Source organism: Kogia breviceps, chromosome 19, assembly GCF_026419965.1.
Source record: "Kogia breviceps isolate mKogBre1 chromosome 19, mKogBre1 haplotype 1, whole genome shotgun sequence".
In the NCBI taxonomy this organism is placed as follows: Eukaryota; Metazoa; Chordata; class Mammalia; order Artiodactyla; family Physeteridae; genus Kogia; species Kogia breviceps.
The window spans coordinates 1,733,662-1,752,327 of NC_081328.1; the positions used below are offsets into that span (position 1 = coordinate 1,733,662).

General features: G+C 51.3%; 2 long non-coding RNA genes and 1 other non-coding gene across 3 annotated transcripts in view; 2 read left to right on the forward strand and 1 right to left on the reverse strand.

Moving 5' to 3' along the window:
- The window catches only part of LOC131746792 (uncharacterized), a 41,197-nt gene that overhangs the window by 17,707 nt on the left and 4,824 nt on the right, over nucleotides 1–18,666 (forward strand). The window contains exon 3 of the long non-coding RNA XR_010838148.1: nucleotides 16,783–16,884. This is a non-coding gene — a long non-coding RNA (uncharacterized lncRNA). The remainder of the gene's footprint in view (nucleotides 1–16,782; nucleotides 16,885–18,666) is intronic.
- On the reverse strand, nucleotides 6,856–10,649 carry LOC136793188 (uncharacterized). The gene is made up of 2 exons (XR_010838147.1): nucleotides 9,285–10,649; nucleotides 6,856–7,158 (listed from the first exon to the last, which is right to left on the reverse strand). It is a non-coding gene; the product is annotated as an uncharacterized lncRNA (long non-coding RNA).
- Nucleotides 10,398–10,469, forward strand: TRNAW-CCA (transfer RNA tryptophan (anticodon CCA)). The gene has a single exon. It is a non-coding gene; the product is annotated as a tRNA-Trp (tRNA).

Genomic DNA, 18,666 nt, shown 5'->3' on the forward strand with positions numbered 1-18,666 from the left:
AGCCCACGTGCAGCAGTGAAGACCCAACACAGCCAAAAATAAATAAAATAAATAAATTTATTTTTTTAATAAAAGTACTACCTGCACATCCCAGCATCTCACAGCTATAGCAGAACCACAGTAACAGTGCACCTATTTCTATTTTTATTGGTGTTTCAACAATATCACTGCACTAAAAACATACAACAAAGTGCACAGTACAAGGTCAACACACAAAAATTAGTTACATTGCTATACGATAACAGTGAGTAACCCAAAAGGGAAATTAAGAGGACAACTGTCCTTAAAATAGCACCCCAAAGAATGAAATGCTTGGGAGTAAATCTAACCAAGGAAGTGTAATCGTCATACTTTAAAAAGTACAAACATTGCTGAGACCAATTAAAGATCTAAATAAATGGAAAGACATCCATCCTGTGTTCATGGACTGGAAGGCTTAATATTGTTAAGATGACATTCTTCCCTGGTGACTTATTTTTTAATTTTTATTTTTTTTGCGGTACGCGGGCCTCTCACCGCTGTGGCCTCTCCCATTGCGGAGCACAGGCTCCGGACGCGCAGGCTCAGCGGCCACGGCTCACGGGCCCAGCCGCTCCGCGGCACGTGGGATCCTCCCGGACCGGGGCACGAACCCGCGTCCCCTGCATCGGCAGGCGGACTCCCAACCACCGCGCCACCAGGGAAGCCCTATTTGGAGTTCTTTGAACATCTTAAATTTGGATGTTCACTTCCTTCCTCAGAGTTGGACCATTGTATCCTCAAGTAAGCTTTCTGTTCCTTTCTCTCTCTCTGTCTTCTCCTTCTGGAACTCCCATAATGTCTGTGTTGTCACCTTGAAGGTGTCCTATAAGTTCCTTAGTCTTTCTTCACTTTTCTTCATTCTTTCTTTGTTTTGTAACTTCAAATGACTTGTTTCTGAGTTTTCTGATTCTCTCCTTCTCTTGATCTAGTCGGCTATTGAACCCCTCTACTGAATTTTTAAATGCAGTTGTTGTATTCTTCAGTTCCATTTGGTTCTTTCTTACTAGTTTCTGTCTTTGTTCATCATTTTCCTGATTTTGTTTAGTTGTTTGTGTGCTCTTGTAGGTCATTGAGCTTCTTTAACACAATTATTTTGACAGGTAATTCAGATATCTCCTTTTTTTTTTTTTTGGTTTGGTTTCTGGACATTAATTTTGTTCCTTTGATTGGAACATCTTTCCTTGTTGGTTCACGTGCCTTGTGATTATTTGCTGAGTTTTATGCTTTGAAAAAAGTCACCTCTCCCAGGCTTTATACAGGGGAATACCCTCACCAATTAGCCCAGCTAGATATTCTTGGGCCTCTGAAATCTTTTGATGGGAGGGGCGGGTAGGTGCACGTTCTCTGGGCTTGTGCACATAACTTCCCAATTAGGTTTGCCGGGTTCTTTTTAAGGAGCGCGGAATCCCGTGATCCCTCTGGTGCCTGTCTAAGGTACGGCGTGTTCCCCGGCTCTCCTCTGTCCTCAGCAGCCCCCGGGCACCTGAGGCCTGCCAGCTGCCTGTCAGCCCCCCCAAAGCAGGCAAGATAGATACCAGTCCTCTGGCACATCTCCAAAAAGCCAGAATGCTCGACTCATGCTCTGCCCTCGCTCTCTTCCTCCTGGGGGAGAAGCTACGAAGTTGGTCGTCTTCTGACCACACCAAGCTGCCCTGGCCTCTGTCTGCAGCAGCACAGGCCCCCTGGGGCTGCCGAAAGCTGCCCTCACTCCAGCCTCCAGACATCCAAACTGCATTGGTTCTGTTAGCCCTCAAGTCAGGAGAGACAGAAACCAGTGCCTTGGGCAGCGCTCTGAAAGCTGCAATGAGGACGCACAGCTCACGTTCTCTTCCCCGCACCCCACCCCGCACCCCAGGTACGAGCTGTGCCGGCCTTGGGCGGGGGGTGGCAATCACAGATAAAGTGAAATGGCTCTTCTTACACTTTTCAATGTGGCTGTTCTTGGCTTTTGTACTTGCCTGGGGTACTGCAACGTCTTAGCTGGTTTCTGGAGTTCTGGTAAAGATCTTTTGGTATTTCTAGTGTTACTTTGATGTCTCTGTCGGGGACGAGGGCTGAGACTTCCTATCCTGCTATCTTGCTGGCATCACCTTGATGACTCTGTTCTTTACCCAAAAGATCACATGCGGTGTCGAGACGTATAGAGGCCAGCGTCTAAAAGGTGCTCTACACAAATGCATCGAATGAAAGGCTGAGTGAGTGAGGCAGACCAGACAAAGACCATACCTCCTTTAACTAGTGAGGAAACTTGAGATCAGGAAGGCTACGGAATATGCCCAAAGTCGAAGTCTTAGTCTGTAGCAGGATGTCAGTCAGAGACCCAGGCCATCTGCAAGCAAGAGGTGGGTCTGTAAGGGGTTGAATAGTGTCACCCAAAAAGACATGCCCACCATGAACCTCAGTTGTCACCTTATTTGGAAATAATAGGATCTTTGCAGACATAATCCAATTAAAGATCTCAAATGAGATCATCCTGGATTTAAGGTAGGTCATAATTCCATGACTGATGTCCTCATAAGAGAAAGGAGGGGGAGATTAGAGAAAGAGATGCAGAACTGAGGATGTCTCATGAAGATGGAGGCAGAGATGGGAGGGATGTGGCTACAAGGCAAGGATTGCTAGTGACCCCGGAAGCCGGGAAAGGGGCATGGGACAGATGCTCCATCATCGCTTCCGGAGAGGATCAACTCTGCTGCCACCTTGACTTTGGACTGCTGGCCTCCAGGACTGTGAGACAATAAATTTCTGTGTTTTGAGACACCCAGTTTGTGGCTCTTTGTTACAGCAGCCCTAGGAATCTAATATAGGATCTAGCTTCCCTCTCAGAGGTGTCACTTCTTTTTTTAAAAAATAAATTTTAAAATTTTATTTATTTATTTTTTTGGCTGTGTTGGGTCTTCGTTGCTGCATGCTGGCTTTCTCTAGTTGTGGAGAGCAGGGGCTACTCTTTGTGGCAGTGCGTGGGCTTCTCGTTGCGGTGGCTTCTCTCATTGCAGAGCGTGGGCTCTAGGCACTTGGGCTTCAGTAGTTGCGGCTCGCGGGCTCTAGAGCGCAGGCTCAGTAGTTGTGGCGCATGGGCTTAGTAGCTCCGTGGCATGTGGGATCTTCCCGGACCAGGGCTCGAACCTGTGTCCCCTGCATTGGCAGGTGGACTCTTAACCACTGCGCCACCAGGGAAGTCCTATGATGCTTAATTTTATGTATAAATTTGCCTGGGCCACGGGGTGCCCAGATACTTAGTCAAATACTATTTGGGGTGTGTCTGCATGGGCATTTTTGGATGAGATTATAATTTGAATTGGTAACTGAGTAAAGCAGCTTGCCCTCCCCACTGTGGGTGGGCCTCACCCCATCTGTTAGAGGCCTGAATAGAGCACAAAGGTGAAATGAGGGGAGAACATGCTCTCGCTGACTCACGTTGAGATGGGACGTTGGTCTTCTCCAGCACTCAGACTGGAACTTGGACTGGGCTTACACCACTGCTCTCCTGGGTTTCAGGCCTTTGGACTCAGACTGGATCTATGCCACTGGCTGTCCTAGGTCTCCAGCTTGCTGACTGCAGGCTTTGGGGCTTCTAAGTCTTTATAACCACCAGAACCAAGCCCTTCAGTCAAATGCAGAAATTATGATGCTGCAAGCCCCTTCCTGTAGAGTTGGAGCTTGTGATATAGCCCCCAGTTTCTCTCCTTTAAAGGGCTTCCTTCAACTTCTCCACCCCTAGGCTGCAGATTTAAAACCACAGGGAAACTGAGACTTCCCTCGTGGTCCTGTTTGGGGAATTAAGATCCCACAAGCTGGCTTCCCTGGTGGTGCAGTGGTTAAAAATCCGCCTGCCAATGCAGGGGACATGGGTTTGATTCCTGGTCATGGAAGATCCCACATGCCGCAGAGCAACTAAGCCTGTGTGCCACAACTACCGAAGCCTGTGCACCTAGAGCCCGTGCTCTGCAACAAGAGAAGCCACCGCAATGAGAAGCCCGCGCACCGCAATGAAGAGCAGCCCCCGCTCGCCGCTACTAGAGAAAGCCCGCGCGCAGCAACGAAGACCCAATGCAGCCATAAATAAAATAAATTTATTTTAAAAAAATCACACAAGCGGCGAAGTGTGGCAGAAAAACAAACAAAAAAAGATGGAAGATCTAAGAAAATGGGGCCAGCCTGAGTGGTTAATCCGGTCCCTCACTTTCCCAAACCCATGAAAGCCCTCTAAATGGAAACCGTTTGAAAATCACAGACTTGGAGAGAGGCATTTTACTTTGTCTTCGTAGAGAGAGGCCCAGTCAAAGGGGGACAACAACAGATGATCTTGATGCCTTAGAGTTCATGGTCCAAACCCAGGCGTGGATGGACACGGACCGAGGGAGGCCTGCAGTGGTGGTTCTGAATTGTCCACCATGCGTTACTGGCCCTCACACTCCTCTGAACCTCCGCTCTAGCTGCACGTCTTTTGTTTTTGTTTTTTAATAAATTTATTTATTTTATTTGTTTATTTTTGGCTGCACTGGGTCTTTGTTGCTGCGTGTAGACTTTCTCTAGTTGCGGCGAGCGAGGGCTACTCTTCATTGCGTTGTGTGGGCTTCTCATTGCAGTGGCTTCTCTTGTGGAGCACGGGCTCTAGGTGCGCGGGCTTCAGTAGTTGTGGCACGTGGGCTCTAGAGCGCAGGCTCAGTAGTTGTGGCGCACTGGCTTAGTTGCTCCGTGGCATGTGGGATCTTCGCGGACCAGGGCTCGAACCCGTGTCACCTGCATCGGCAGGCGGATTCTTAACCACCGCGCCACCCAGGAAGCCCTAGCTGCACGTTTTTGTCATTCATCTTCAGATTCCCAGATCTGTCTCGCTCGCCTGCTTCCCACAGGAAGTCCTCTGCCTGAGCCCCACCACTCGCAGCAGCAGCTGCTCGAGTGAGTACATCTGCCCTGTCACCTCTAAAAAGAGGAAGATGGGCAAACGTGAACGAGTCCCGCCAGTGGCACCTCTGAATGAAGACGTTGACAAGACGAATCAAGGGAGAAGGGCTGTCATTTGGCACAAAGTCGTGAACCCAGGGCTGTTTTAAATATTGCAGTAGATCATAAAAAAGCTGACAGAGCACAGGTATGTTCGGAGTGCTTTATTGGTTCTTATGCTAACCTCCCAGTAGCCCTGAGTGAGGCTCCTCTTTATACGTAGACGGTGAGAGCGAGGGAGTTTAAGACACACCGTCAACCCACGAGAGCCAGTGACAGGTCGGGACTCCAATCCAGGCAGCCCAGCTCCAAAGCCCCTCGATTACGCTTTCCGGATGTGGGCCGGGAGACCTCCAGCTCAGTGTCTTTAGATGGATTGTGGCGGAAAGGAGTGGTGGGTCAGTCAGGGGGCGTCAGGAAACGTTTCTGTGACCCCCTTGTACCTCTTGCCCACCTCACACAGACCCCTTCGTGGACTTCGCTTTGGGAACACGGAGAGGGTTAGGGCTTTCGGGGGCAACATTTGCGACTCTCATCCGGCCTTAATTACTCACTCGGCCGGGACAGTGTTCACTCTCCACTAGGAGCCAACATGAGCCACGTTCAAGAGCTCACAAAATCCATGCTCAGCAAATAAGCGTGGACCTTGAGGCACAGCACCTCATTTCCTGCGCTCTCAGATTCCCCTTGCAGCTTTCCTCCTAAGTCAGCTCATCTGCGGCCTCATGGGCAACAGGCCTGGATAAACTCAGTGATAAGTTTAACAATAAACTCGTGACATCACCGGACTGGACAGAGGTGGAGAGTCCTCGGGATGCAGAAAGGAGGGCGAAGGGCAGGCTGGGAGGACTTCCGGCATGAGTCACGTGTGGCCGCATGACGTCACTGACGCCCCATTGTGACGCACGTGGAGCCGCAGCGGGATTGGTCGGCAGGGCACAGGGCGGGGCTAAAAGCCGAGCTCGCGCACCTGAGGGTGTACTAGTCATGCAGGTGTGTCCTACCTGCACCCGGGTGTCCCGGGTCCCGGAGCTGAGGCCGGCCCTCGCGCACCGTCCGTCCAGGCCCGGGCCGCTGCCTCCGGCAGTCGAGTCTCTCGGGCCCACCCTTGCCTTCGCACCTGCTCTTGCCTCCCTCCTGGCCTCGTCCGTGAAGGTGCGGGAGGCGCGCCTGTAGCCGAACAGCCCTGGGAAGGACGGGCGGCGTAGGCACAAACGGAACAGCGGGACAGCTCTAGAGCCTTGGAAGAAATTTAGTCTGGACCTCACTGAACCTCTGGAAATATCCATAAGAGAAACTGAGTTGAGAGTGTAGGAAGTAAAAGGAGGGTCCCGCCCTGTAGAGGAAAACTGAAGAGGAGAACCAGGAACTAGGTCTTGGGAGTGTCTAAAAGTTTTGACAGGTGCAGACAGGACGTCCTCCCGGATAAGAAATGTCAGAAGCTCAAAATAGGGCTTAGCCCCCAGCTCTCAAAGGCGTGGAGAGTGCAGTTCTTTCCCGAGGTACCCCAGGATTGGTTGGCTGCTGGTGGTCCTGAGGGAGATGGGGACCTCAGTCCTTGGCCAGACTTTCTAGAAGAGTTTGGGAGCGAACACTTCCCTTCAGGAAGAGAAGATATCAACAGACTGAACAACAGATTAAGCATTCAAAAATATCTCTGTAAACATGGCAGAGTCCTTGTACTATCAAAATACAAATGGAAGCCCAAAGCAGAAAAATCTCTTTGGAAAAGTTAAAAAAATAGCACAAGGCTCTTCCAAGGGAGTTATTTCACGTGAGAAAGAATGGAGAAAAATGAGTAAAGACCATTGTTGGGCTGCACACCTCAGTCCTGCAGTCCTTGTAACTGCCCAGCGGCGAAGATGGAAGAAAGAGCCAGGAGACAGCCACGGAGGCATTTGTTTATTGGACGGGGAATCTTACACGGCAGAGGCAAAGGTCCTGGAGTGACACCCCACTGTGTACGGCACAGAGCAGGCAGGACACGGCAGCAACCTTCACTGTGGGGAGCGAGAGCTCTCAGTTTTAGGGAGCGTGTTGTCAGAAGCACCCGTTGGTCAGTGGGGGAGCCGCTTGAAGGAACAGGTCTCGCACAGCTCTGGGTTAGCAGCCGTCGTGAGGGTCGATGTTTCCCGGTGAGGACTGAACACACTGGAGTCGCTGCAGTCCGAGGGGCGGCACAGGCATTAGCTGGGGGTCAGGCTGATCACGTGCATAGTTACTGATTAAACTTTCAGATTAAGATGGGGAGGCAATCATGCGCGTAAGGTAGGGGTGAGGCAGGGCCGGGTTGGGCAGGGGACGAAACAGAGAGCGAGAGAGCAGCCATTTATGGGGCCTGACCATTCAACCATCAAAGAAGGCAAAGTTCAATGAAGAATTCAAGAGCGTGTTGGTTGTGAAGATTAAATGAAGTTAACACATGAAATATCTACCACGGTGCCAGGGGCAGAGTAGGTCCTCATGAAAGTGATAAAATTGCAAAGATCTGAGTTTCCAGGCCACCTGTAGGTTTCTGAGTCATTTTGTGGGGATGTCTCCCCAATGTATACATCTATCAGATAGGACTGGCTATTCCGGGGATGCAATTAGGGTGATTTGGTTGGACTCCATTAAAGCCTAATCAGAGAAGAACAATACAGATTCGAGAGAGAGGAGAGGGGGAAACAACAGAAGAAGGGAAAGTGAAAAAGGGAGCTGTGCCATAGCCATCTGCTGGCTTACGTGACTCTGCTGTAAGTTTTGACAGCAGGCTTAGTTACTACTCGCGCTTAGAGAGAGCCTAGAATTAGGTTAAATCACATCTTGCCCCGCAGCCCTGACAACTCCGAAGTCCTAAATTCTGACATGTCCGCGGAAGCCTAGTAGACATGCTGAGAATTAGGAAACAAAACACTGTGCTCTCTGGAACCCATTTCCAGAGCATTCCTTGGCTTACCCTTCCCAACAGCCCTTTGAGATCGGTTATATCACAGTTTAGAATTGAGGACTCTAGGGCAAAGAAACGTCAGGTGGCCTGTCCAGTGGCACACAGTTAGTAGGCGGCAAGGACGGGGCCGGCATGCTTGCCAGCTGCTTGGTAGAGGCACTCCTCCACGGTAATCCTTTCTTGTCTAAGGCAGTTTAAGCCCATATTTAAATTCTGATGAATCGGGACAAGGCTCTCCCTTTTATAGTTCTTCCACGTTGGAAGACAGCTGTTTTAGTCCCCCAAAGATGGCACTGTCTTCCTCTGACTGTTGATGGAATTACGGGGTCCTGTCTGCCATCAGGGCCTCGGTGCACAGCCCCCAGTTGCCATCCGCGGCATCTGGCAGGTGACGGTAAAGCAGGGCTTTGGGGTTTAGTAAAATGCCGAGTCAAGATCTCTAGGCTGAGAAACATCTCCAGAGATGAGTTCGGCCAACATTGTTACATGGGGCAAAGTTGAGAAAGTCACATTTATTGTCACGTGGGGACTAGCTGGACAGGACCCTTGTCTCTCACTAGGTACACCCACAGCCGATACCCTGCAGACAGAACTTTCTGCTTCTGGCTCTCCATTTCTCCAAGGTAAAGGGCATCCACGCTGCCCCAGTCTCTTCTGACCACGAACAAGTGTGGCAACCTTTTCATTAGATCAATGAAGACATTTGAGCCCAGCCACGCTTACTTGGGTTTATACTGAACTATGTCCTCAGCAAAACCAAAACCTAATAGGGTCACAGAAACTTTAAAAGGGTAAGGACAGGCGGGGAGGTGCAGACTTTCCAACTGTCATCCTCTTGGATTTTCCCATCTTAAGGGAGGGTTTCTTTCCTAATCAAGGTTTTCGAGGCAGATAGCAAAGCAGGAAAACCTGGCATAAAACAAAATCATCGGGACTTCCCTGGTGGTCCAGTGGCTAAGACTCCGCGCTCCCAATGCAGGGGGTCCAGGTTTGATCCCTGGTCAGGGAACTAGATCCCACATGCCGCAGCTAAGACCCAGTGCAGCCAAATAAATAAAAAAAAATTTAAAAAACCAAAAAACACGAAAATCTAAATGCCTGAAGTTCATGGACTCCCTGTCGACACAAATAATCAATAACCAAACTATAATAGAAATGGAAAAGAGTTGTATTTGAGCCAAACTGAGGACTGTACCCCGGGAGACAGGCTCTCAGTAGCTCGGAGGACCTGCTGCAGAGAAGCATGGCTTTCAGCTCAGTTTTATATCTTGTCAGAACGAACAACATCAAACAAGTGAGGGACACGTTCCTTCAAGGTTTCAAAAAAACGGACCAGCAAATACAAAGCGAGTCAGGGTGGCCTTGGCACCTGTGAAGGGAGTCTTACCATCAAAGGAGAAACCAGCACTGGCGTCCCAGAAAGGGAGGCATTTCATCTTTATTTTTAACATGGACATTCTTTACTTCTGGTCGGTGCACCCTTTTCTTTACAGCAGATGTGCAGTATATGTTGGACAGCACACACAGGCTGTTTGGTTAGCATATAATTCGAGTTAGCTCATGTATAACCAGAATGACTCCCCCCCACCTCAATATGTGAAAACTTCTTCCATTCTCCCCAAATCTGCAGTTTTTTTCCTCTGTGCGGCGGCCAGGGGCTTCCATCTCCCGTCACGGGCTGTGACTGGCCTTTCTTGTCAATCAGGAGGCCACAGCTTGGAGGAGTCCTGTCCTCGGCGCCTGGGGCTCTGGGTTACGCACCGTTAGCTCCCAGTATTTGTAATGAAAAATTTAAATGTTCCATCCCTGCATCGTTGCTCCACAGCAGTTATTCCTAGAGTCTGAGTATGACATCCCTTTATTCGGGTAGCTCATAAATGCAAGCACTTGCCAAGGCCAGCTCCCCTGCTCGTTCGCTTGGAAATCCAGACTGAGCTTGTAAAATGGAACAGTCCGGTTGGCTTTTGTGTTACAACTTTGATGCGAACAATCTTGAAGGTACATCTTTGCCTCTAGCCTTAACTGTTTTAGTAACTATTCTCTAGAAGAGGAAATGCTTGGACAGAAGCTTTTTTTTTTTTTTTTTTTTTGCGGTACGCGGGCCTCTCACCGTTGTGGCCTCTCCCGTAGGCTCCGGACGCACAGGCTCAGCGGCCATGGCTCACGGGCCCAGTTGCTCTGCTGCATGTGGGATCCTCCCAGACCAGGGCGCGAACTCGTGTCCGCTGCATCGGCAGGCGGACTCTCAACCACTGCGCCACCAAGAAAGCCCCTCACCCCCGTTTCTTTTTTTGGGGTCTCTGGAAGGAGCCGGGGCCCGGCCTCGGCCACGCCCAGCACTCGCTCGCGGCGCCCCTCCCCCGGTCGCGCAGGCGCGTGGCGGCCGGCTCCTCCTCCGAGTGGGGGCGGGCGGCGCGGAGAAAGCGCCTGCGTTGCTGGGGTTGCGCGACGGCGCCGCCTCAGCGAGGCCTTTAATGACGCAGACGCTTACACTCACTGTGACCTCGTGGCGCAATGGTAGCGCGTCTGACTCCAGATCAGAAGGTTGCGTGTTCAAGTCACGTCGGGGTCAAGTCGGCTTTTTTCCTCTGAAGTGCAGGGGCGCGTGAGGAGCGGAGTGGCGGCCCCACGCAAGGAATTTGGCCTCACGGGGGTTAATTATCCTGTCAGCTGCTCGGAAAACCCACTCTTTTTCTTCCCAGCGGGAACATAGGGCTGATAGACGCGCAGCTCCTCCCGGGACCGGCAGGGGGCGGTGCGTCGGGCCTCTGAGAGACCCTCCCCGCCTCCACCCCTCCCGCCCCGCCCATCTCCCCTCCCCCACCCCGCAGCCCCGGGTGACCTCGCCCCTGGAGGGTGTCCCGGCGGGAGGTGGACCCCCGCCCCGGGAGGCGCCGCACCTTCTGCACGTGACCCCGCAGGTGGCCCTCATCTGACCGCCCCGCGGGCTCGGCCGCACGTGGACGCGGCTGGACGTTCGCGTCCGCAGGTCTGGCCGCAGGTGGAGCCCTCACGGGGGGCTGGACGGCGGCGGGGGCTGCTCGTGCTCGCCCGGGCCCTGGGCGCCGCCTCGCACACGCGGGGGTCGTCCACACCCGCGCGGGGACAGCAGCCTCCGGGGGCCTCGGAGCGACGGCCGAGCTCTGCGCAGCCCCGCGGCCCCGAGATGCCCGGGGAGGGGAGATCCGGGCTTCCCCGCAGGCGCTCCGCGTCCTCGCCCCTGACGGTGGTCACACCCACTCGGGCGGCGAGCCCGCTCCTGCCTGGTCTTGCGCCGCTGTCCCCGGAGACCAGGACCGGCCCTGTTCCTACGTGGGCAGAAGAGCCAGCCAAGAAGAAGAAAGCGTTTGGAATCTTAACAGGAAACCCTTAAGCCTCCGGTGTTAGTATCTGTGGCTGCAAACTAGGAGCAGATCTGCTGAGGCGGCCTGCAGAAAATCAGGGGTCTCAGGAGCTGTATGGCCAGGCCACGCAGGATGGCTGTTCTCTTGCTGTCTGCACGTTCCCCGGCCCGGCCAGGGCCTGTTTCACCTACCCCGATGCCCAGGACCCAGCTGGTGACAGCTTACCGTAAGGGCGGTGAGGGGCCTGCCCCTCCACTGGTTTCCCTGGTAACTAATGAGGCAACCTGATGTAATAATTCCCCTTATAAAGGGCCCGCTCCCCTTCCCCTTGGGAGCGAAGGCTACCACCGTTTCCTGCCTGCAGTCTGCAGCCCACCGCGGGGTGTCGCTCCAGGGCCTTGCTTCAGACGTGTAAGCTCCCCTATCCACTGAACCATGAATGTCTCTGTTGCTGACTCCGGGCTCGGTGTTCTGTGTTGAAGCTGGGCGAGCACAGGCCATGAGCACACCTGTGCATTCGGAGAAGTCGCACGTGGGAAGGAAAAACATGTCAAGGGGTTCCTTGAAGGGGACGGTGAGGGTGCAGGGAGCATGGGAGTCCTGGGTGAGCTCGAACATCTGGTTGGAAAAATTGGGGAATTCGGTCCAAGGGAGCAGCCGCTACCTTTGTGAATAATGATGTAAAAAGACTCTTCTAGGTTCTTGCAAAAAGAGTAAAACCCCCAGGATCCACTCTTCCCCCACAGTTGTTCAATTCCCCTTTGCCTTCAGAAGAGAAAGGAACACGGAAAGATAGACACAAAATGATCTGGTTACAGGAGCTAATCTTACGAGGGTTACTAGAAAACATGGTGACGGTGATTCTCAAAAATGATTCGCTATGCCATTTTGAATAATTTTTAATTGCGTATTGTCAGTGAAGTTTCTGTACGTTATTACCATCAGGTTTGAGTACGTGAGCTGTGCGTGAAACAAAAAATTGACATGATTTTTAAAATTTTAATAGAATATCAAATGTATGCAGCACTATTGTATTTATTTTCTTTAAAAATTCTCGTAAATTAGAAACAACAGCAGAAAACGAATTACTAAATAAAATAATTTTTTTCTCTGAAAACAAAGCAAGTTGCACAAAAACTTTATTTTTTTGTGATAAATAAAATGATTGCATTTAATGTCATTTTCTTGAAAACCAAAATTACCAAATTCCTTAATGTTGTATCACACATGAACAATGCCAGTTCACGTTAGAGGAAATGTATGCCAACACCAGCTTCTGACAACAAAAATGTGTCAGAAAGATGAGAAGTTAAAGGTTTGTCTGATTTAGGTCAGGTAATCATGGAAACAAAAGAATATTTAAAATAATTCATTTTATCATTATGCACATTGAAGGAGAGTTGTTTCCCACCATAAAATTATTTACACCCATTTATTAAGCTAGAAACACCAGCTTGAAAAGGTGCTGATATGTGCCATTTGCAGGTATCCATGTCACCTAATTCAGGAGGGTGGTGAATAAAAGTCATATCCTGAGTAGCTGCTAGTCTATTAGAGGACCCATGTGGGATGCCAAAATTGAATGGTTCTCTCCTCTTAATAATGATTCTCTGAGTTTTCCTTATAGTTGGTGTCACGTCGTTATCTCTCTGGAGAGAAAGGTGGAATGCCATCAAATTTATCCTGATATTTATCCTGTTTTTATGATCTCCCAGTGTTTCATTAAGATACCTGTGGGCATCTGTGTCTGTAAACTTCCTAGGGTCAGTGTAGGGTGTTAAATAGGTGATGGAGAAAAGAGGTGAAGGACGAGGAAGGGAGAATTCTACAGGATCCCGGCCCCCAACTTGCCCTCGTCTTTTTTCCATCCAACCTTCTCCACCCACTGACCCCGTGTCAGTCGTTACAAAAGATGACCCTGTGCTTGTGAACTAGAGAGGCTCCCACGTTACACGCCAGTTAAAGAAAATGGCTCCGCCGGGGAATTGAGCAAGTGTTTGATTAGCACCGTGGTGAAGCCTGTGGATTGACTTCGCCTCGTTTTCTGGGCTCAGGTACGCGCGCCAATTTGAAACGAAACGTGGCCCAGGACAGGGCTGCTGCTCTCTCCCAGGACCCACTTTGCCCAGGTATGACACAGCTGCCCCTGCTCTTGGGACGGGCCTGTCTAGGTGTTCACAACTAGATTTGCTGCGCTGAGCTCCCACGTAAATAGGGCAATAATGTCTCAGAAACAAATGATAAGGAACACCCAATTTTAGGTAAACAGTTGAAGTCTGTTGGCTTTTTCTTTTAGTTTTTATTTTTGGCTGTGTTGGGTCTTCGTTGCTGCGCGCGGGCTTTCTCTAGTTGCGGCGAGCGGGGGCTACTCTTCGTTGCGGTGCGTGGGCTTCTCATTGCAGTGGCTTCTCTTGTTGTGGAGCACGGGATCTAGGCGCATGGGCTTCAGTAGTTGTGGCGCGTGGGCTCAGTAGTTGTGGCGCACAGGCTCCAGAGCGCAGGCTCAGTAGTTGTGGCGCACGGGCTTAGTTGCTCCGCCGCATGTGATATCTTCCTGGGCCAGGGCTCGAACCCGTGTCCCCTGCATTGACAGGCGGGTTCCCAACCACTGCGCCCCCGGGGAAGTCCCCGAAGTTTGTTTGCTTTAATTGCAGACACGGACACACTGCCACAGATCATTAAAAGCTGCAGGTGATCAATTCAGTACTGATGCAAGCTTTTAGGGTATTTTCCTTATTTTTACTCTCCCGAGGCATCCTGAGACTAAATCTAGGTCTGGGTCACTAGCCTGCCTGGTACTTAGCAGGCCCTCTGATGGGAAAACTCGCATCTCTCCCCAGTGCTGTGAACGGCCTTGAATCATCTCTTAGGTCATCTTTCTCCTCCACTAGCCTTATTCTCTGTTTGAGATGCTAATTCGATGAGTGCTGGCCCCTTGAACATTTCCCCAAGCCTCTTAAGCTAAAGAGCTACCTTATTTGTTGCGTTACTGGGTGGGGCGGGACCCCAGCTGACTGCAGCGGGATCCAGTCCGTGTCTGTGGGTGAGTGGACAGAACCCGACACAGGATTTCCTTTATTCTCCACGGTAGCAACTGCTTCTTGAATCACCGTTCTCCCAGCTAGTAGTGCATACGTGCCTCTCCTTTTATACAGAAGGAAAACACCCTTTTAAGGCCCTGAGGTCCTTTTCATCTCCAGCGGGCCCTGAAAACCATGGAGGAATGTGGATAAGAGATGTTGAAAAAAAAGAGGAGATTCAGTCAGATCAGCAGACACGGCAGGAAGAGTGTCTTGAGGTTCATCCAAGGGCCGCGTGGAAACTGTCTGGGAGACAAGCTGGTGCTGTGAGGACGGTTTCTGCTCTTTGGGGCCATTGTCATCTTGCTGGTGGGGATTTTAGTGAGAGTCTATGTCAGAATTCAGTGATGTGGCGAGACAGAGAGAGAGAGAGGGAGAGAGAGAGAGAGAGAGGGAGAGGGAGAGAGAGAGAGAGAGAGAGAACAAAAATTCATTGGCCTAAAGGTGGCAGTTTGCTTTCAGTTAACGTTTTTTCAGCTGTGCCCATGGAGGTCAAGAACTGAGAGTTCCAAGATATATTTTCTGATGAAGAAAAGGAAGGAGGTAAAGTACATGCTAGTCCAAAACAACGTCTGGAAGATTACATCCACCACCATTTCAGCCGAAGACCACACTGTACTGGATGCTTCGACGTATGGCTTTGTATATTCTGATTACTGTTTCTTTTTTTAAGACACAAACCCATACCAAGGACTTAAGGATTCTTACTGTGTGAATGATTTAAAATACATTTTACAATATATCTTCCCTTAGATTATTACTCAGCGGGAAACGACATTGTTAATATTCATTTGGTACCAAGGGTAGTAGACATGCTTAAGAAACTTAAAAGGGGAGAAGACAGATCACCAAGAAGAGAGGAGTCAGGTGGCATCGATTAGCATGCTTCCTGTCAAGGGCCTGTCTGCACACGGGTTTGGGTTGACATGACGGCAGGCACAGGGTGGGGTGAAGGGCCAGCACTTCGGTTTTCAGTGGTGGGCATCCCACAGGGAGAAATACAGGCTTCGAGGAGCTAATCCAGGCAAGCTGGAGGGAAAAAATCAGACCCTTTCCTATTTTGATAGAAGGAAGGGTTGGTAAAGTTGGAAGGCAGCAAAAATGAAAAGAGTGTTCTAGGAGAGGGGAGGAGGGGGTCCTGGGCAGGCCCTATTCGTCTTGTTTGGGCCCGTCCTCGTCTTTAAAAAGGTGCCGGCGTTTAGTGGCAGAGACGCGGTATATCCAGAAGGTTTTGCGCGGCCCCATCTCAAAAAGATGAGGTTTTAATGAATGCGCTCTTCTCCTTGGCCTTGGCAATTATTGGGAAAGTCTTTGGAGCTGTGAAAATCCAATCATTGCTAACTCCTCTTAGCGGGCGGGAGGGCGAGTCAACCGCGGCCTTGGATTAAGGGGTCATTCTTGGATGCCGCCTCGCCGGGCTAGCTCCACGCTGTTAGCTTGGCAAGCCTTACTACCTACTAAGCACGCCGCGTTCTGGGGTGGATACAAACCGCTAGGCGTGGAGAACAGATAATGGAAAAAATGAGAAAAGTTAGCTCCTTCGAGTGAAAAACACCCCAGGGCGGATTTCGGCGCGGGGAGGTGGAGGTACTCCCTTAAGGCATCTCCACCCTCAGCGCTTCATTCCTCTTGGGTCAGTTAAGTGGAGGGTCCACCCCGAGTTCTTTGTCACCTTCCCACCGGGCACGGGGGCTCGTCCTACCCGCTGCAAATTGCGGGCGGCAGGGCGCTCAGCCCCGCGGGGGGTAAATTCTTTGGCCCAGCCTGGGGGGAGACATCACCCGGAAACCAGCGAAGGCAAACTCGGCCCCCTTGCACTGTTCCCACCTGCCCCTTCCGCGCCCCCCATCAAGGCCGCCCCTCCCCCGAGTCCCGTGGGCCACGGAAGGCGGGGGCCGAGGGCGGCGGCGGTAGGGGGCGGTAGGGGGCGGTAGGGGGCGGGCGGGGCGGGGCCTCCCCACCGCCAATCCCGCCACCGCCCGCCGCCCCGCCCACCCAGCCCCCACCCTATCAGGCGCACCGCTGCTGCCGCCTCCCGCGCACTCCCGGAGCGGGCGCGCCCGCCCGCCGCCGAGCCTCTCTCGCGACTGCATGGAGAGCCCCGCCGCCCCCGCGCCGCCCGCCGCCGAGAGCCCCTCGTCCGCCCGCGGCGGCGCCCAGCGGCCTGGGACGCCCGGCTGGCGCGAATGCCTGCGGCCTCTGCGGGGCGCGCTGCCGCCCGACGTGGGGCGCGAGACGGAGGAGCTGGCGGCGCTCGCGGGCCCAGTGGTGAGTGCGCGGCCCCGCGCCGCCCTCCGCGCGGTCCCTCTCCCCGCGGTCCCCCTCGTCCTCCCCGCGGTCCCTCATCCCGTGGTCCCTCTCCCCGCGGTGTGGCCGGTGGACCAGTGCCGTCCCGCGCCGTCTCGGGCGGGAGCGTAGGTGTAACGCGCTGTCCTCCGCTTTCCTCCCCCCCCCACCCCAGTTCCTCGCGCAGCTGCTGACCTTTCTCATCAGCCTCGTCAGCTCCGTATTCTGCGGACACCTGGGCAAGGTCGAGCTGGATGCGGTTACGCTTGCTGTCTCGGTAGGTTTTTACATTCTTTTCTTTTTTTGGGGGGGGGGGCTGACGACTTGGAAGAGCCTGGAATTTGAATTGTGTGATGTCTGACACCTGCACCTTCACAGGGTCTGAGCTTGACCCGGGGGTTCCATTACCCTATCGTTAGATTTGGAAGGAGATTGTGTCAACTACTTAGAAAAGGTGTTCTCCGTACTCTCAAACCATCCCATGGCGACTGACCTCTAATTGGTCTGGGGACCAGGTATTGCAAATAATTCGTAGCAATGAGGCGAACTCTGCTGGTAGAACTAAAAGAACTGCATTTTTTCCCCCCTCTCTATTATGAAGCTAAACCAGATAACATATCTAGAACTAGGTTGACTGCTGTTAGTTTGAATTACACAGTTCATTAAGGTGGTGCTATTTCAGCCGTGTAATAAAGTGTCTCCCTTCCACCATGGATTGAAATTACACCCCATTTGAAGTCCCTGCCTTTTTGTTGGTCATGTAGTGGAAAGCTGCCTCTCTCCTGCGTTTCATCCATGCTTTCAAAGAAGGTGAAAAGCTTCTCCTGCTGGTAATGGCAGATGGGAAAATGACCCTCCTGTTCCCACCCAGGTGGGTAGAGCCCTAAGACCATGGCGGGGCCACAGAAGTTTTCCTTATGGTTGAGACCACCTTGGTATGTGGAATCAGACATTTTATTTACAGGTCTATTATTGGGTGAATGTGGCGAGCATTGCCCTCTGAGGAAGGCACCATTAAGACCCTCATAAGCCTCAGGGCCCGACTGTACTCTCCTTGGTATGCATCCTGGACTTTATGGTATGAACATAAAAAAGGAGATGGCCTTTGGCCAAATCGCTCCAGGGGCCTGCTCAGTTACTGGGAGTCCCTGGTTGTTCCCTAAAGCTAGGAAATGCAATCCTGGAGGGGAACTTGGTGCCTTTGTGGAACAAGCGATAGATTCGCTGATGCAGATAATGCAGATAAGGTGGTGACTAAGCCGAGAAGCCAATCAACCAGCTGATGCCGATAAGGCGTGACGAAGCAAATTCCCTGCTTTAGGGGTATAGATACGGCTACGCTTTGTTATTAAACTTGCCTTGCAACCACCGCCAGTTGCTTGTGCCCCTCTGATCCCATACCTTGGTGCGTTCAGTTCCCTACCCCCTCTCGTCAATTGTTGCTGCACTTTGAGGACCCGCCGTGGCTGGCGGCAGGAACCCGTTTGGTAGGTTGCCTTTTCATTTTGTTGATGGTTTCCTTTGCTGTGCAGAAGCTTTTTAGTTTCATGTAGTCCCATTTATTTTTGCTTTTCTTGCCTTTGATTTTGGTGTCAGATCCAAAAAATCATGCCCAAGACTTGTTAAAGGAGCTTACAGCTCCTTTAAAAAAAAAAAAAAAAAAAGAATAGACACATATACACATATAAAACGGAATCACTTTGCTGTACACCTGAAACCAACACAACATTGTAAATCAACTATATTTCAATAAAAACAAAGATTTGGTGTGTGACTAACAAGAAAAAAAAATAATACAGTAAATACAAACCTAAAATTATACAGACAGGCTTGAAAAGGGCATGTGGGAAGGTGGGTATGTTCCAAAGTCAGGCATTTGTGTGGATAAGGTCTTAGATAAGGGGGTCTGTGCCTGTGTTCCCGGGCACTGGGTGGCCAGACTTTTGCTTTGAATCAGCTGTTAAATTGTAACAAATTGCTAGGGAGACAATAGACTCATTTCAAGAAAACTCTATTTATGAAAGCCAGGCCCAGTTAGAAATTTTTTTACCTTGTGAAA